The sequence below is a fragment of the Trachurus trachurus genome (assembly GCF_905171665.1).
Source record: "Trachurus trachurus genome assembly, chromosome: 13".
Classification (NCBI taxonomy): Eukaryota; Metazoa; Chordata; class Actinopteri; order Carangiformes; family Carangidae; genus Trachurus; species Trachurus trachurus.
In genome coordinates, this window is record NC_139892.1 from 31,794,284 (window position 1) to 31,810,562 (window position 16,279).

The window sequence follows — 16,279 nt, forward strand, 5'->3', positions numbered from 1 at the left end:
TCTGATTTTTCTATCTCCTCAGCCTAAGAAAACCAATTTCGTTTTTATTGTCATATTTCCAGCAAATGTATTGAGTTTTTCTCTCTGTGAAAAGTTCTAATCCCTATTGCTACAGGCAGAAAAATAAATGAGTCAGGGAGAGGTCAACAGACACACACACACGCAAAGATAAAGGCACCCACATAAACTAGCTTTCTGCCTCATCTACATACTTGCACACTGACTCAACATACATGTGCTGCAGCCTGCATACATGACATGTAAATGTATGCAGACCATCTCCCAATCCATAAGTGGTAACTGCAAAAATTAATCACCGCGGTACTAAGAAGCCCACCGCGGACACACTGGCAATAGGCAACGTGGGCAAATGCCGCAACAGTCGCCTGATGATCCGGCCGCTCAGCCACAAATAAATAAATAAAGGGGATGATCACAACGGCACAGTGTGTAGTGTCAACACAGCAGCGACATGCAGTCATGCACCCTCACAGTCCTGCTCTTGGCACATCCGACCCACAGGTGCTCCAACACAGCCCAACCGAGAGAGAGAGGAACAACCCCGACCCCGCTGTTGGCCGGGCCGAGTCAAAATCCATGGCTGCTTTTTATTCCCAGTCCATCCCTGATTTAGTGCAACAAACGCACCACCTGAAAGAGTTTTCAGTGCTGCTGAAACTATTGTTACCCCTCTCCGATCCTCTCTGAAACCACATAAGGTGAATATGTTGGTTGGACATAGCCTAAATCATAGGCTATTTTCTCTATAGGGTCAAGAAGAATTTTTTTTGTGTGTAAATGTGAAATTATCTAATGCCTCGTTGTACGTCTCATTTTTGTAGTGTCTTTAAAAAAAAACAACGAAACATTGCAATGAGATTAGTAATTTAGTAATTACCAAACAAATTTGCTAAATAGATAAAAAAAAATGAAAGGGGGTGGTGCTATAATACCGCCGCGTTATAGAGCTGACTCACCGCAAGGGGGAATTCCTAACCACGACAGCCCTATATACTGTACGTACACGGTAACCAGTACATACACACAAATATGAAGATTTCTGCACATACTGTAGTGGGGCAGCAACTGACAGTTATTTTCATCATCATTTCATTTGTTGACAATTTTAACTTAATTGGTTATTCTCTTAAATGTCAAGTAAGGCTAAACAAAAGTAAGATGCTGCAGCCATGCAACTCTGACGCTGTAGAGGCACATGCTAAATCTGTACGATACTATGCCCACAGTGACACCGCCGTCATTATAATGTTAATGACGAAGTTAATGTTCAGTAACCCTGTTCACGAGTTTAGCACATAGACTGTAAAAAACATGGACATAGCATCCATGACGTCTAGGGCTGACCCAAAGAAATTGAAGCTTCGTTCGTTGCCATGGTAATCGATCATGAAGTCCGTGATCGATTGTTTGTTTTTTTTCTTCCCTTTTTTCCTTTTTGACACCGGTTCTCATCGGCAATTGTTACATTAAAATGAGTAGGCGACTTGGCATCCTGGAAACCTGCCTGATTTTGGAGATATGCAGTGTTTGTTCAAGGTGCTACAGTTCAAACTGCAGGTGCCACTAGAAGGAAGTTGGACACCAAGTCCTTACAGTTCAACCACTGTAGAACATGAATTTCTGTACAGAATTTATTGCAACCATATGTTTTTGGTCACGTGACTCACTCTGCTTTTTTGGAACTCTGTTATCCAGTTGATATCTCAGTGTTTACATGTATCTATTCCATTGTCACCTAGTATGTCAAAGCAAGTATATAGATCTTGCTATGTTGGCAGCCAGGAAATGTATAACTTGGAAATTGATAAATTAGAAAGAATCCGAACCCCCAGTAATAGTCCATACTGGTGGAATGAACTCTCAAGCTATCTTACAGTGGTCAGTATATACTGTATTACAGGAGTAAAGGCAGCTCCTCAGACTTCTCATATAGAATTTGACTTAAACAGTGCTCTGGGTTATTTCCCACTTTTTTTGTTTGTTTCATTTGTTTCTTATTTTTGTTTTGTTGTCAGTGTCTGTTGTGTTTCGAGGGTAGATATTTGGATATTATTTTGGTTCTCTGATTGCTGTGAAAGGGGCCAGCCCCCATTTAGGATTGGAAAAAAGATACATTATGAAGTGTTTCGTTTTTCTAACAATTTTTTCTAGGTTATCAAGCTTGTTTTATTGTGTGTTTTGTTTGATTTATTCTGTGTGGGAACATGAGATGTGGGGGTTTGAGTTCTGTGTATATACTTCGTAATCAAATATGAAAAAATATAATATAAAATATAATACAATTTACATTTCAGTCTGAGTTTAAGTGATGCTGATTGACAAATGCAGCCATCCCTACATCCATGCTGCAAGCATTGTTTAAAATTCCATCACAGTTTCCCACAGACTAACATATTGCTTTTTTGTCCAAACTGTCTAAAAATCTTAAAAAAAATAAAAATAAAAATAAAATCTATTTATATGTGGGAAAAATAATGATAGGTTAGAGGCTGCACATATACACAACTATGGGCTGGAAACAAAAAATAACTCCTAATGATGTGGTGTAAGACATAGTGTTGTGTGAAAACACTGAATTCTGTAGAACAAGTAGAGTACCGAGGCACCGACATGCTCGCTGGAGCAGACATCAACACTGCTCCAGTCTTACTTTAGTAATATGTGTGTGCAGACGTGAATCATCAAACAGTGGCGGCCCCGGCTGATTGTGGTGCCGGGGGAAATCATGCTGAACGGCACCCAGCAGGGACCCTTCCATTCCATTAGCTAAAGTACAGGTAGATCAGCCCTGCCTGTCTGACCCCCACCGTCACGTCCAGAGTGGCAAACGTCTATGTCCATATTTGCAGACAGGTGTGTGTGTGCATGCTCCTTTGATGGCTGCGTAGTGTGAATACTGGCACAGCTATGGTCACGCTATCTTGCTTGCACACACCTACCTGATATGTGGCCATTAATCATTGAGTAGACCCTATAAATATCTCCTAAAGGGATTTCTCCTGTGTGAGTGTGCGTGGCTGTAATCAAGCAAAAGAGGCAGCCCTTTGGTCCTTCCTCTCCTCTTTTCTTCTTCATCTTCCCTCCTTTGTTGTAGAGGAGAGATGAGGCTGTTATTGAGGCTTTTGCCCATATCTGTCCTTGCCTCCTCTCTCTGATGAACACTCCCTCAGACGTGGAAAAGAATACTTTGATTGAAGGTGACAGCTGCCAATAGTCATGGATTTCCCCTCCTTTGCAAGCGCGCGCGTGTGTCTGTGTGCATTTTTACACAGTCGTGCATGATTGTATGTTTGCGCTCGCCTGCATGCATGTCTCCCTGTGCTTGTCCATATGCTTGAACGTGGTCGGGTCCATCTGTCAGCCAGGTTTCAGTCATTAGGATTGCATCCAAGTCACACCAAGCTGAACCGCTCATCTCTCATTTAGCCTGACGGACACCCGCTCAGGGAACCACGGAGGGGAGACACGTCCCGCTCCGACTGTCCTTCTCACTCACTCACCGTGTTTGTTTAAGCGTGCATGACTATACGTGCTTGTCCCTGAATTGCTGAAGGGCACTGAATGCATTAAAATGAATAAATTATTTAGATGTCCATTGTTAGCGTAACAGCAAAGAGCATGAAACTTAAAATTGAACGGATAAGTTATTCCAGCTGAGCCTGGTTGATACCATCCAGTGTCATTACTGTCTGGTCTGCCCATACCACTCAGCTCATGTTCTATGACTGTATGGTATAATGAGCTGTGGGCGTAATTACACGAAAACGATTAGAGACAGAATAGGTCACCTGTACATCTCGTGGAATGGCAGCAGTAATAAAGCAGCTTAGGGAACAACCACCACTAAGCCACTTTCAAAATGTTACCTGGCTTTAAGCCTGATATTTAACAGCTGTAGTATAATAGAAAGGGTCATTTTAAATTCCTGCCTAGAGTTGGTTTTGAAAATTAAGTGGAAATATCTTTTTTTTATACTGTAGCTTCATCAAGTAAATGAATGAAGCGTGAATTTTCCCTTTGAGAAGAATGTCTGCAAGCATCAGCCTTAAAGGAACAAGTTAACATTTTCAGAAATACGTATGCTCAGAGTTGAATTGAACTGCAGATAAGGAGATTGTCCCCACTTGTGTGTCTGTCCATTATACATACAGTACATGCAGGACAGGCTAGTATAGTGTTAGCTCAACTTATATACTGTAGCTTAATTTATCAGACTGGAAACAGGGAAACAGACAGCAGCAAGCAAGCAAGAAAATGTCTCACAAGAAACCCCTGTAATAAACGTTTCATACACCTTATTGTCATCATACATCTAACTAAATAAATAAAAAAAATACCATATTTCCCAACGGGTCGCTTTCCCTTCAAGATGTTTTTGGGAAACGATGGCATTGGTATTTACTAACTGCTACTGTACCTTCCTAGATTGACTCTGAAAACATGAATGGGCTCAGTCCATCACCACAGCCTCCTCTGTGTGATATCCTGCCCATATCAGAGACAGCACAAAGCAAAACAATGGCTGCAGGCTGATCTGACATCAGCATAATTCATGAAAGCTCTGCAGACATATCAGTGTCAGGCATATGCCGATGCTGTTTAATTACTCGACAGAGATAATCCACAGGTAATTACTCCTTTTTATTAATTTCTATTTTTAATGTCCCCATATCCATTCATTTACTTTGTTGCAGCTGCTGAGGGGCTGTGATGGAAGACATTATTTATTTAGAGAGCTTCATTTCAACTTTTGTGTTTTCTCATTGCATGGAGAGGAGCCATTAGACTGATGTAAATAATATGGTAATTTGGCAAAACCTCAGACTTCAATATATTTTATATCCAGATGCAATAATGTTGGCACTGTGCCTCAAGCAATTATGCATCAACACTACACACAGCCAAGTCTTGGTTCCACATAATAAACTCCGTAGTGTATTCCTATTCTTTTTCTTCTCTTACCTTCAGATGTCTCAGTCTCTGTGTTCTCAGCTGAAAAACATTTTTCCAGCCATGTGAGATCAGCGGTTTGAAGCTTTTTGGAGCCTGACCTTCTCATTCTTTAGCAGGGGTCTATTATTATAAAGTATTTTACCAAGGTACCAAGTGGGGGCAAAGACTGAACCACATGGTCACCAAAGAAAATTATCAAGACAAGACAATGGCAGAGTGGCACAGAATGGAGGAAAGTTAGGAAACAAAGACAAGAAAGTATGTTAGGAAAGAATAGGTTGTGGAGAAGTGCGGGAGAGCAAGGTCATTATGTTTCACCACAGAGTACCTGGCTCGGACATCATTCTCCCGCTTCCAACACTCGAATCAGACTATAAACATGCTAACAAAGTTCGTAAAAAGCCGATATAACTCACGATTTGTGTCAGGGCAGGCTCAGGATCACAGGGTTTCCCCACAAACTTGGTGTCGTTACATTCAGAAAAGTCCAGTAAATCCAATCCAGTAAAGTATTTAGTCCAAAACACACGGTTGTACCGGTAGATAACCTCATCCCGCTGCTGCATCTTATGAAATTACGCATTGTATATCCAGTAAAATCCGTTTATTTCTCCTCATAAGTCCGGCGTTTACATGAAAACAATGTTTATTTCACTTTTCAAAATGGCGCTGCCCTCTGACCTTTCGATTGACAGCTCACTCGACCAATCACAAGCTCCCTGTCCCCGGCTGCCGCCTGCAATAGCGAATGAGTGGCTGTGTCTCATGAGGAACATCCCCTCCGACAGCGCTGAATGGCTTCAGCCAATAGGAACCGATCCCGATGGAAACTGTAGCATTGAATAGCCAATGAGATTACGAAACGAACGATGTGCTGCATTCACGGTCCCTGGGAAAAGGCAGCACTGCCATCTTCATGCGTAACTTTGCAAAAGCTGCACTTTGGCGCATGTATTGTTTCTCAATGGCAACTTTAGGAAAACGCCTAGATATACACTTAGAAAAACATGTGTAAAATACTCATTTTTAGCAGGATTGTTATCAAATTTGAACTGGGGCCAGGTAAGGCTTCATGCTGTAGTCCCATTGTGTTTTCCAGCTAAAATTCTCAGCCATACTCATCTTCAGGCATCTGATTGCAACAAAAAAAATTCAGGCGAGAATAAAAACATTCTAATTCAGTGTGCTCCCACTTAGATTACTCAATGATAGTAGCACTTATAGTGATTATTTCAGTTTGGGGGAAAAACTTCAGAGTGATACCTTTCAAAAGAGACCAAGCCCATCCATATTCTCCAAACAGTTCAAGAACAGCATTCAATTTACTTTGGGTACGCCTTGGAAAGGCGAATATTACAGAATTTTAAGCCCTCCAAAAACAGATCCTTGCTGATGGGAGGGCAGCGCTCGGCTAAGACCTTCAGTGCCTCCCGCTGGTCCAGTTTCCCTGGATGGGCAGTGGATCAGTGCAACTGCCGCACTCATGTGTCTGAGGGGCTGGGACCTGCTTTGTCAAGTTGAGGGAGCTCCAGCTGTTCTGTTGCTATAAGGAACTCAGGGCACATCCTTTACCAGGATAAAATGAGCTCGCCCGGAGAGAACAAGAGCTGGAGGATTTATAGCAGGCATTTTCAGCACAAGCCAAATGGTTCTGTGATGCAATCAGGCCTACCAATAGGAAGAGACACAGCTCCTCGATGCTTTTTGTCTGACACATACCCGTGCATACAGTGCACATAAAGATATCCACAGAGACCTATTTGCCTCAGGTGAGCATACAAGCACACACTCCCTACACATAAGCACAGATAGCTCACTGTATCTCCCTTATACACTTTCTCCAATTAAGCTTGCACTTCCTTTTTACGTTTATAAATAAACACAGTGTACATGTGTCAACAAAATATGGAAAATACAATACAAGTGTTGCCAGCACAAACCAGCACCATGTCAGCTTTGTTTTGTTTTTTTTGGAGTATCAAACATTTCTAGGGCTGTCCTGATTGTCATATTTTGATAATCGAATATTCGCGGACATAAAATCGATCAAAATCGAAGCTTCGACAGCAATCGTAACATCCGTAGCGGAAATAATGAAAGTTATGGCAAACAAACATTGCATCTCCAAAATCAGGCAGGTTTTGTAACCTTGAAGTGGAAGGCATCTGAACCCCCATCAACAGTCCATTGGTGGAATGAACTTTCAAGCTATCGTTCTTTAGATAGTATATATTACAGGAGTAAAAACAGATCCTCAGACTGGAGTGTCTTGGGCCAATATAGGGCATAGTGGAGATGGTATGATCAGTGTGTAATGATATGTGTTATTGTTCTGTTGTATTGTGTGTGGGTAATCCCCACCTTTTTTGATTTTTTTTTTTGATTTTTGATTTTATTTTAGTTATGTTTCGCTGCTGGTGCTTGTTTGTTTTGTTTTGTTGTCATTGTCTGTGTGTTTGGAGGGTATATGACTGGTTGTTGTTGTTTTTTTGTTGTTTGTTTGTTTGTTTTGTTTGTTTTGTGAGGGAACCAGGCCCATTTGGGATTGAATGACTGTGATATGAAGTGCTGTATTACATGAGATTTGGTGATCTGAGTTCCTGTCCTGTGGTTGAAAATGAAAAAATATTTTTTTAAAAATTAAAAAAAAAATTAAAAAAAATCAGGCAGGTTTCCAGGATGCCAAGTAGCCTACTCATTTTAATGTAGCAATTGCCGATGAGAACCGGTGTCAAAAAGGAAAAAAGAAAAAAATCGATCACGGACTTCATGATCGATTACCATGGCAACGAAACATTTCCTCTTCTTGCATCATAAAGTTTTTCAAGGTGTGCGGGAAACTCAACCATGACTAAGCTCTTTGTTGATTACTCATCATAATCATCCCCACTGCCCACCCAGATTTTTTTTTCCCTCTCTCCATAAATCAGTGGGTCTGCAGTAATGTGATAGCCTAATCATTGGCTCTTCTTTCATTGCCCTGCCTGTACCCTCAAAATGAATTCTAAGGCAGATGAATTTGATCACAGAAATGCACAGTTAATTTGAGATTTCTTCAATGTGCTGAGCTCTCCCAGCTGAGAAATGGGAGTGTACTCTATCGTGTGCATGTGTGTGAGAGAGAGAGGGAGAGCGAGAGGCAGAGATAGCGTTCATATCAAGCAACAATGTGTGGAGACAGAAAGTTTTGTTGCTAGGATGCACATCTCTCTCAGAAGGAAATGAAATCTGGATGACGGCACAGCAGCAATCAATTAATCCTACATGATGTCAGGAGAGAGTCATGCACTCACACGCATACACGCCAGCACACACAGATAAATGGCAGCGATATGGCACTTTCTCACACTGTCCTTTGTGCAGTTAGGCAACTGAGAGTGGAGCAGTTAACAGTTTCTATTTATACCCCTGACCTTTGCTACTGAACGTTTCCAAAGCTGTGTGTGTGTGTATTTTCATTCATGCACTGCTTTTTTTTGTCTTTCTTTCTTTTGGCCTTTTCCAGATCTGTGCCTGGACACAATGCTGTCTCTGTCACATTATCATGATGGGGCATTGAGTGTAGAGGGAGAATGATAATTTAAGCGATGTAAGCATAAAGCTGCAACATTGTAAAAAAAAAAGAAAGGGGTCTGAATACTTTCTGAACGCATTCCACACAGGAGCAACATCAAGCCAGAAAAACTGCAGGAGAGAACACCCACACAGTAACACAATTAGTGTTGAGTTTATGCAGTAAGTTATTGGCCTTATTGAACCACAGAACAGAATGAATCTAAAAGCCAGATGGTTCTAGTGGCTTGTGAATAATGATTCTCCCTGCTAGGTAATTTGATTTATCATTGCATACTTTTAGCTAGAGTCTACTTTTTCTTCATTTGTGAATTGATTCCCAAGGTTGAGAGATGGAGGGATGATCGTACTCTGGGGCTTGTTTGAACTCTTTTCACGTGGGAGAGATTGAAAGTGGCAGAGAGATAGAGGCCTGGCGATAGAGTCTGGCATAAACATAAGAAGCGATCCATCAATATCACAGAGGCACTAATTATTTTCATAGAAAATGATTTGATGGCACGATGCTTTGTCTGCTTCACTTCCTCTGTCCCTGTCTGCCTGCTTGATCCCATTTAATACCTTGTCCACAGTGTATTATATTAACTCTGCAGCCATTCCTCTACATCAGTCGTTCGACTACTGATACCTTTGTCCACATAAGATATCAGTCCGATCCAACACAGAGACAGAAAATGGAAATATATATATATACAGTAGTGGCACCATTTATGACAGCCAGAGAAGCTTTCAAGGAAAGAAGATGCAGTAATCCTTCTGACAGACACAATGCTACTGAAGCACAAGGGCTTTGTATCCATATTGGGGAAAAGAAGCATGCATGGTGTATTTTGGGACTGATTCCACTGAGGTGTATGTATACATTGGCAGGGAGCATAAGATAAACAGTGAATATAAGACGAGCTTGTTCACCAGCGTATCCTCCCAAGAGTATGGTTCCCTTTATACATGACAGAAATATCAAAGGCCTGTTTGATCTCACCGCTGGCTTTTCACCCTCCGAAACAAATCGACACGGTTCAGGGCTCTTTTTTTTTTCTGAATAGCTGCTCGTTGGGAGTTTTGATGATGAAATGTTGCAGTCTGTTCAATCACTCATGCTCTGAAGTTCTCAGCTCCTCCCTTTGGTGTTCCTTTACCAGTTCTGTCTCTAAAGTCTGGCATACTTCACAGTTCAAGATCTCACCTCATGTGTGGATTTGCAGGCTATTTGCATCTGGTTGTTGGCTTTCAGGCCGGCAGTTTGTGTAAGGAGGAGACAGCGGAGGTATGGGAAAAGGGGGGACAGAAGGGCATAGCAGAAAGAGATAAAAGTAATGACAGAGGGAAATGGAGAGCAATGTGGCAGCTTAGTTAATTGTAAATGCTTGGCATCACACTCCCATCCAATCTTATTGCCACACACTCACACTGTTACAGGCTCTTAACCGTTCCGTCTGGTCCAAGTTACTCTCAGTGTGCTTAATGTCCGCCAATTAGGGCCCAGGCTCGTTTTGGACTGAGCGCGTCAGATTATTTGTCATTTTGTCCCATCAGAGCTGTGTTGCTGGACTCATAACTGCTACTTAATTGGCTAGGAGACAGAACACTGGGTCTGTATGGGTGCTTAGGCTGGCTACTGACTGATGATGATGGCTAGTGAGGGACCAGGGAAGCCTATCTGTGGGGTAATGGAGACTGAATAGATGGTGCCCTGCAGATGTGTTACATTTTCTGTTTAGTCCACATAAGCCCTTGCGTCTAGACTGGAGGTGCCTATTAGTGGTATGCTGCGTTGTTGTCTGCACTCCATGATCAAACCTAAACATGGCAACCACAGCGCTCTGCATGCAACTGGAGAGTCAGTATCTTTTTGGACAGGGCGGACAGGGAGCACCTCATCAGACAGATAAATGAACAGAAACCTTCTGTTAACTGGGCAGGGGAAGAGGAAAGACTACAGAGGTGGGCAAGTAGCCATTTTATTTCCTCGTGGACCAAACCAGGGCGAGGAAACGCTCACAAAATAGCACTTAGTTGCCCTTTAGTAAGACACTCACAGATACCCCGCGGAGCTTTCTTGTTAACAAACACCGTTATTGTTGTTAAAACGATCAATTGATCCCACTAACAAGTTATTTGTCTGTGTATACCTAAATCCTTAAATAGCTTTCCCCCCTATGTGCTAGACCTCCACTGTTGTTCAAAATATGAATCAATGGAGACATGTTCCTTTGATACCCTCAATATGGGCACTGTAGTCTACTTTGAATCAGTCCCACATGGTGCTGTTAAAACCTTTGATAAAATTACAGTGCCCAGTTATTTTCGGCAACAAAAATCAAAGTGCATGTATAAAGAGTATCTATGAAATGGGCTGAGTGCCTTAGACAAACTTAGGAAGTCTGAAAGCATCAAGAAACAAACTAGCATACTGTTGATTATGATCTTTTGGGTTCGGTTGACAATAGAAACCAGTATCAATAAGAATACTGCTAGCTGTATCTTTTAGATGAGCGGTATTCTCCTTCTCTGCGGAGAAATGACAGGAAAGCTGGGGATGTCACACAGTCTCTATCCAGTCTTTTGGGTTAACACTTGTTTCATTCATCATCACTCACTCACTTGCTGTCTTCTTATTTCAGTTTCCTGGCTTGTATATTTGATACACCCTCCTCTACAGTCAGCAACAAGCTGTATAGTGACGTGCATCCTCATGTGCACATGTGAAGCAAAGCAGCAATCAGTTGGTCCAATCATTGCTCCGATAAACCATTAGCGGCCAAAAATTCCACAGGGTACCTTAAACTCCCAGTGGATCTGCTCATTGGCCGCTGGTGGACAATTGTGTTTGCCTTGGGTATGAATACATATGACTGTGTGAGTTTGATATGCAATGCTGGAAAAGAAGATAAGCACTCAGCCAACTTTCCCGGGTTAAATAATTATTTCAAATACACAGAGAGCTAATACTTTGTCGATTTGGACAGATGGACAACACCTCAGCAGATAAGACGCCAAAATGCAAACAGATAAACAGTCAGGCTGATAAGACCCCTTGGATCAAGCTGTGAATAACTGGATCTTGTTCAGCGGATGAGTGAGGGAGCAGAGGCAGTGGAAGGAAGGAATATGGTGTGGACATAAAGGACAACAGAGATGGGGCTAGGCTGTTTCCATAAATAGAAAAGTAGTCAATATGTCCCTGACTGCATGTTGGAAGATGACAGGATGAGAGAGTGTGAAAAGAGGAAAGCAGTGGTGGGGAACAAGGGGTCATAACTGTTACAGCTTGTATGAAGTCAGACTGAATCTCTTTATTTCACACCTCGCTTCCACGTCCGCTCTCTCCTCTTCGGTTTCTTCTTCTTACGAGTCCTATTTTATTAGGAAACATGAACATATTCTCCGAGCCACTTTCCCATGTACAGTTACCATTGATCACTGTTCTGGTATCCCACCCTACACCAGTGCACTGTGTGTGCCCTGTTTGACTGCAGGCCATTGTTTCTTTCTTCTTCTTTTTTTCACTTTCTTCTCCCCAGTCTGGTGTGTTCAGCTCCCCTGTATTGCGGTCCTTTTTTCTGCTGAAATTGGAGAATGTGAAAAGCCTTTGGTTTCCTCTGATACCTACATGTGATGTTACCAGTCAAGTTCTCCACCTGTCATGAAAGAGCTCCAACAGGAAGGCGCAACACGCTGAGATTCTCTTTTTCTGAGCAATCAATAGTCTTTCGTTCAACAACAATCCATAAGTGGAGTCCCACTAACAAAGACTGTTAACTGTGGTCTTTGAAATACCAACCGAGTGGATGTTTTACTGCCAGGAAATTAACTCCACCTATTGTTGGGGTTGGTCATTTCTTTTTGCCCTTGTGCCATTCCAACAAGGCCTCCAACATAAACGACCATATAGATCGTTACCGATGTCCTGTTGTTTTTGTGGGGAAACAGACCAAGTCAGGAAGGGACATTTTTCACAGAAATTATGGACTCAAAGATGTGGTGCAGAGGGTTGAGTCCTCGCTGCATTCGGCCCCAGTTCGATTCCTGCATGAGGCGGCCATTTACTGCACCTCATTCCCCCTCTCTCTGCTTCCCCATTTCCTGTCTCTCTCAACTATTCTATCAATTAAAGGCAAAAGCCCCAAAAATATACTAATAAAAAAGAGAAAGAGAGAAAATATATATTTTTAGGGCCAATTCATTAAGAATAAATGTGAAAAGAACCAGAGAGAGTGCCAAGGGGCACAGCTGAGTTTTGTTGGCCCGGTGGCATCCTGACATGTTACAGTGGTCAGTAGTAGTTGGTGTTAGGTCACTGGGTGGGTTTCACATCAGGGTGTGAAAGGTGAAGGATTCTGAGGGACTAAGTTGAAATGGTCCTCTTTTCTCTGTCGGACAAGAAATCAGGTGGTCTTCATCTTCTGGAAGGACTGATGCCCAGCTTTGCCCTCATTACTATGGCTGCTAAAGGTCACAGGGCAATAAACTGTAACTATGGGTCATTATAAGCTGCTTGCACAGACGACCTTTGGGTGAGTTTTCTTCAGAAAGGACAGTCTCTGCCACCAATATACAACCTCAACACAGACGTTTTAAGGCAGCTGGATGTGACTCTGTCATCGCTACAATGAGAATCTATTTTCTTAAGTCCCAATGATTGTTTTTGCCTAAAACAATCAAAATGTTAAATGGAAATGAACAAATGAACAAAAGTTCCATTGAAGTGGTTCTGAGATATCTGAGACGTCCACAAGAATGAAAAGCAAGGACAACGTGAATACAATAAACCTCCAGCTCTGGCTGTTGCTGGCAAAAATCCCCTGTGTTTCCAAAAAAAACATTTAATCTACAAAATCACCATTATAGAAGAGGCACTTGTGGAACTTTTCACAGGACCCCTCTGACTTCAAGACTTCAACAAGATCAATCAATACTCTTTAATAGTGTTTTTATGAAGGTTTTACACTTGCAAAACTTTACAAAGCCAAGAAGAAGTTTTCATGTTTGATGATGCTGTGACATCATCCAGTAAGGTGCCAAAAACTTCCCTGACTAATGCACTTGGCAAAATTTTTTTAAATGAATTGTAGTTTACTGTTCTTACAATAAACCCATGTCCCTCATGAGGTAAAACCAGAGGCTCAGAGCTGCAGTGCAATATGTGATCAAAAGTTAAACAGTAGGCCTATTGGTCAGTAGTAGTGTTAGTCATACAGTACAGTAGTAGTAGTAGTAGTAGTAGTAGTAGTAGTAGTAGTAGTAGTAGTAGTAGCTGTGCTAAACGCAGAAATAGTAGTAATCGAACTTTCAAGGTATACGATTCTCAGAAAAACTGAATAAAATAGGATAATAGAATAACTCAAATATTAACCTTTTTCCTCTTTCTCCACAATAATACAGGGCACAACATCTACAGTTTTCTAGTTGCATCAAGTTTTTCGTTGTTTTGTTTCATTTGCTAAATGTGGAATTTTTGTTGTGCTCAATTTGGTTAATCTGCATCTAAGACTTCTTCACCTTTAGTTTAGTTTAGTTTAGTTTATTTCGGTCAATCATGTCATTAAAAGAAAAGTTACAAACCAGAAAGAAAAAAGTAAATAAAGAAAAAACATCAATCAGAATAAACAATAAGTAAACAGAAAAAGAAAATTTGGACCGAAAAGGCATAGGCTGAAGCATAGCTTATTACGCCTACCCTGTTACAACTCTGATTAATTAGAAAATAAAAAATAAAAATTTTAAATGTACAATTTGTTATTTATTAATAAAAGAAATAAGCAATCACAAAAACAGTAACCTTCAGCCTATGGAGCTACAGGAAAGGACTTTACCTTTGTCTGCATTTATGTGTCTCTGTGTCTCATCAATGAAGATTCTTGCCATCATGGTATCCATCTCATTGCCATGGGATGATGAGAAGCATTGGAATGAGATCAGAAAGTAGAGAGGAGACACAGAAATAGATAGAGACATAGGTGGCAAAATAAATGGCAGATAGAGAGACGCACATAGAGTGACAGTGAGCTGTGTGGGTAATACCAAAGACACTCTTATGGAACTGAAATGTGAAAAGGTCAGCTTGTCTATTTGAGAGAAGAATCCCCGCTCCACAACTTGATCTGTGTGTGTGTGTGTGTGTGTGTGTGTGTGTCCTTTCTTTTTGTGGTTTAAAGCTGATCTACCTCTACTATCCTCAGGCCCAGCCTTGTGGCAAAAAGGGCGCAAGAAAAGACACAATTTCACAGTAGAACAAGGATTGTTCAGTGGAAGTGACATAATGCACGAGGGTTAAACCATACCTTACATGTAAACAGCAACACGTCTTTTTCATCCTCTGTCCTTAAATCCTCTCCCCCCTCCTCTCCCTCTGAGACACTTACCTCTGCCAGACAGACAGCAGACTGACTGCTACATCTTTTTTTTTTTTACTTCTTCTCCCCCCTCTCACTCTCTCCCTCTTTCTCTCTCTCTGGCTCTCCGTTCAGTGGTGATGTCACTGATGCAGAGATAAATATGTTGCTTTAAAGACCAGCTCACTGCTGAGGGACAGTCCGCACTGCGGAGAGGTAGAGGAGGGAGACGAGGAGAGGTTTAGCAGAATGAAACGGTGTGAGTAAGACAGACAGACGGAACAACTTTGTTTTAACGCAGCTCTGCTCTATTGATGCAGACTTGCTATGATGATTGACGGACAAGCACAGAGTGAGTGAGTGGCAGAGAGAGGAGGAAGGGGAAATGGCATTGTGTCAGTTCATGTTTTAAATATGCCTGACTGCTGTCACAAATCAGTGGGCTAAGCTGTGGTGGAATCAACAGAGGGGATCCTGTGGTAAGAGATTTAAATAATGATTCACATCATTTACACACACACACACACACACACACAGCCACACACACACTGCCACACCCTTCCATGTGCACACAGGCATTCATAAACTTCAGCAAACACCCAGAGAAAGAGCAAGCTGAGTTTTGGCACGTGGAGATGTCTTGCAGTAGAGGTGATTTATAGCCCGCCAGCTCATCCCTAGATGAATTCTCCCATGAATCATTGCACCTGCAGTGGTGATGGCAGAGAGGGCTGTGTCACTGGCTGCTCCTTTTGTTTGGCCCCATATGACTTTGTTTAGAAGGAATTGTTTTGTTTTTTCTTTTCTCTCCATGTCTTCTCTCTAAAGTAAATTCTAGATAGTACAGCTTGTCTTTTTTCTCTCTGACACGTTCAGGTGCTCGAGTCTGCTTGACCTATATTATTCTAGATTGTGAAAATGTGGGTATGGGTATATATCTGCAGATCAAAATTTACCAAGAAGGAAACAATGGCAAACAAAATTCTAACAGTCAAAGGCCAAAAAAACAACAACAACAACCACAAAAAACAGACAACATCCAAAACACAATCAAGATAAAAACAGGGAGGCAAAGAACAAAGCACTGGGAGCCACGGCCCATGCCAGACAGACAGTCCAACAGGAAGCAACTGGACACAGACCAGTGTACAGTTCCTAGTAGGGAGCTAATGAGGAATTTGGGGACAGGCATGCAGGTGAGAGGAAGGACAATAGGAGAGGAAGAGGAGGAGGTCAGGTGATTCACCTGGTGGAGGCAGGCAGGTGGGAGTGGCAGGGTCTGAGAAGGCAGCAGAAGCACAACCTGTTCGCACAAACAACTGTGAAGTAAACTGTAAATGTAATCAATCTGTTGAGGTATTAAACAATCTTACAACACGGTAAGACAGATGCAGTGC

At 41.8% G+C, this 16,279-nt stretch overlaps 1 protein-coding gene across 1 annotated transcript in view; it reads left to right on the top strand.

Moving 5' to 3' along the window:
- The window catches only part of schip1 (schwannomin interacting protein 1), a gene marked incomplete at its 5' end in the record, with an annotated part of 230,137 nt that overhangs the window by 101,165 nt on the left and 112,693 nt on the right, over window positions 1–16,279 (top strand). The gene's annotated exons all lie outside the window — the stretch shown is intronic.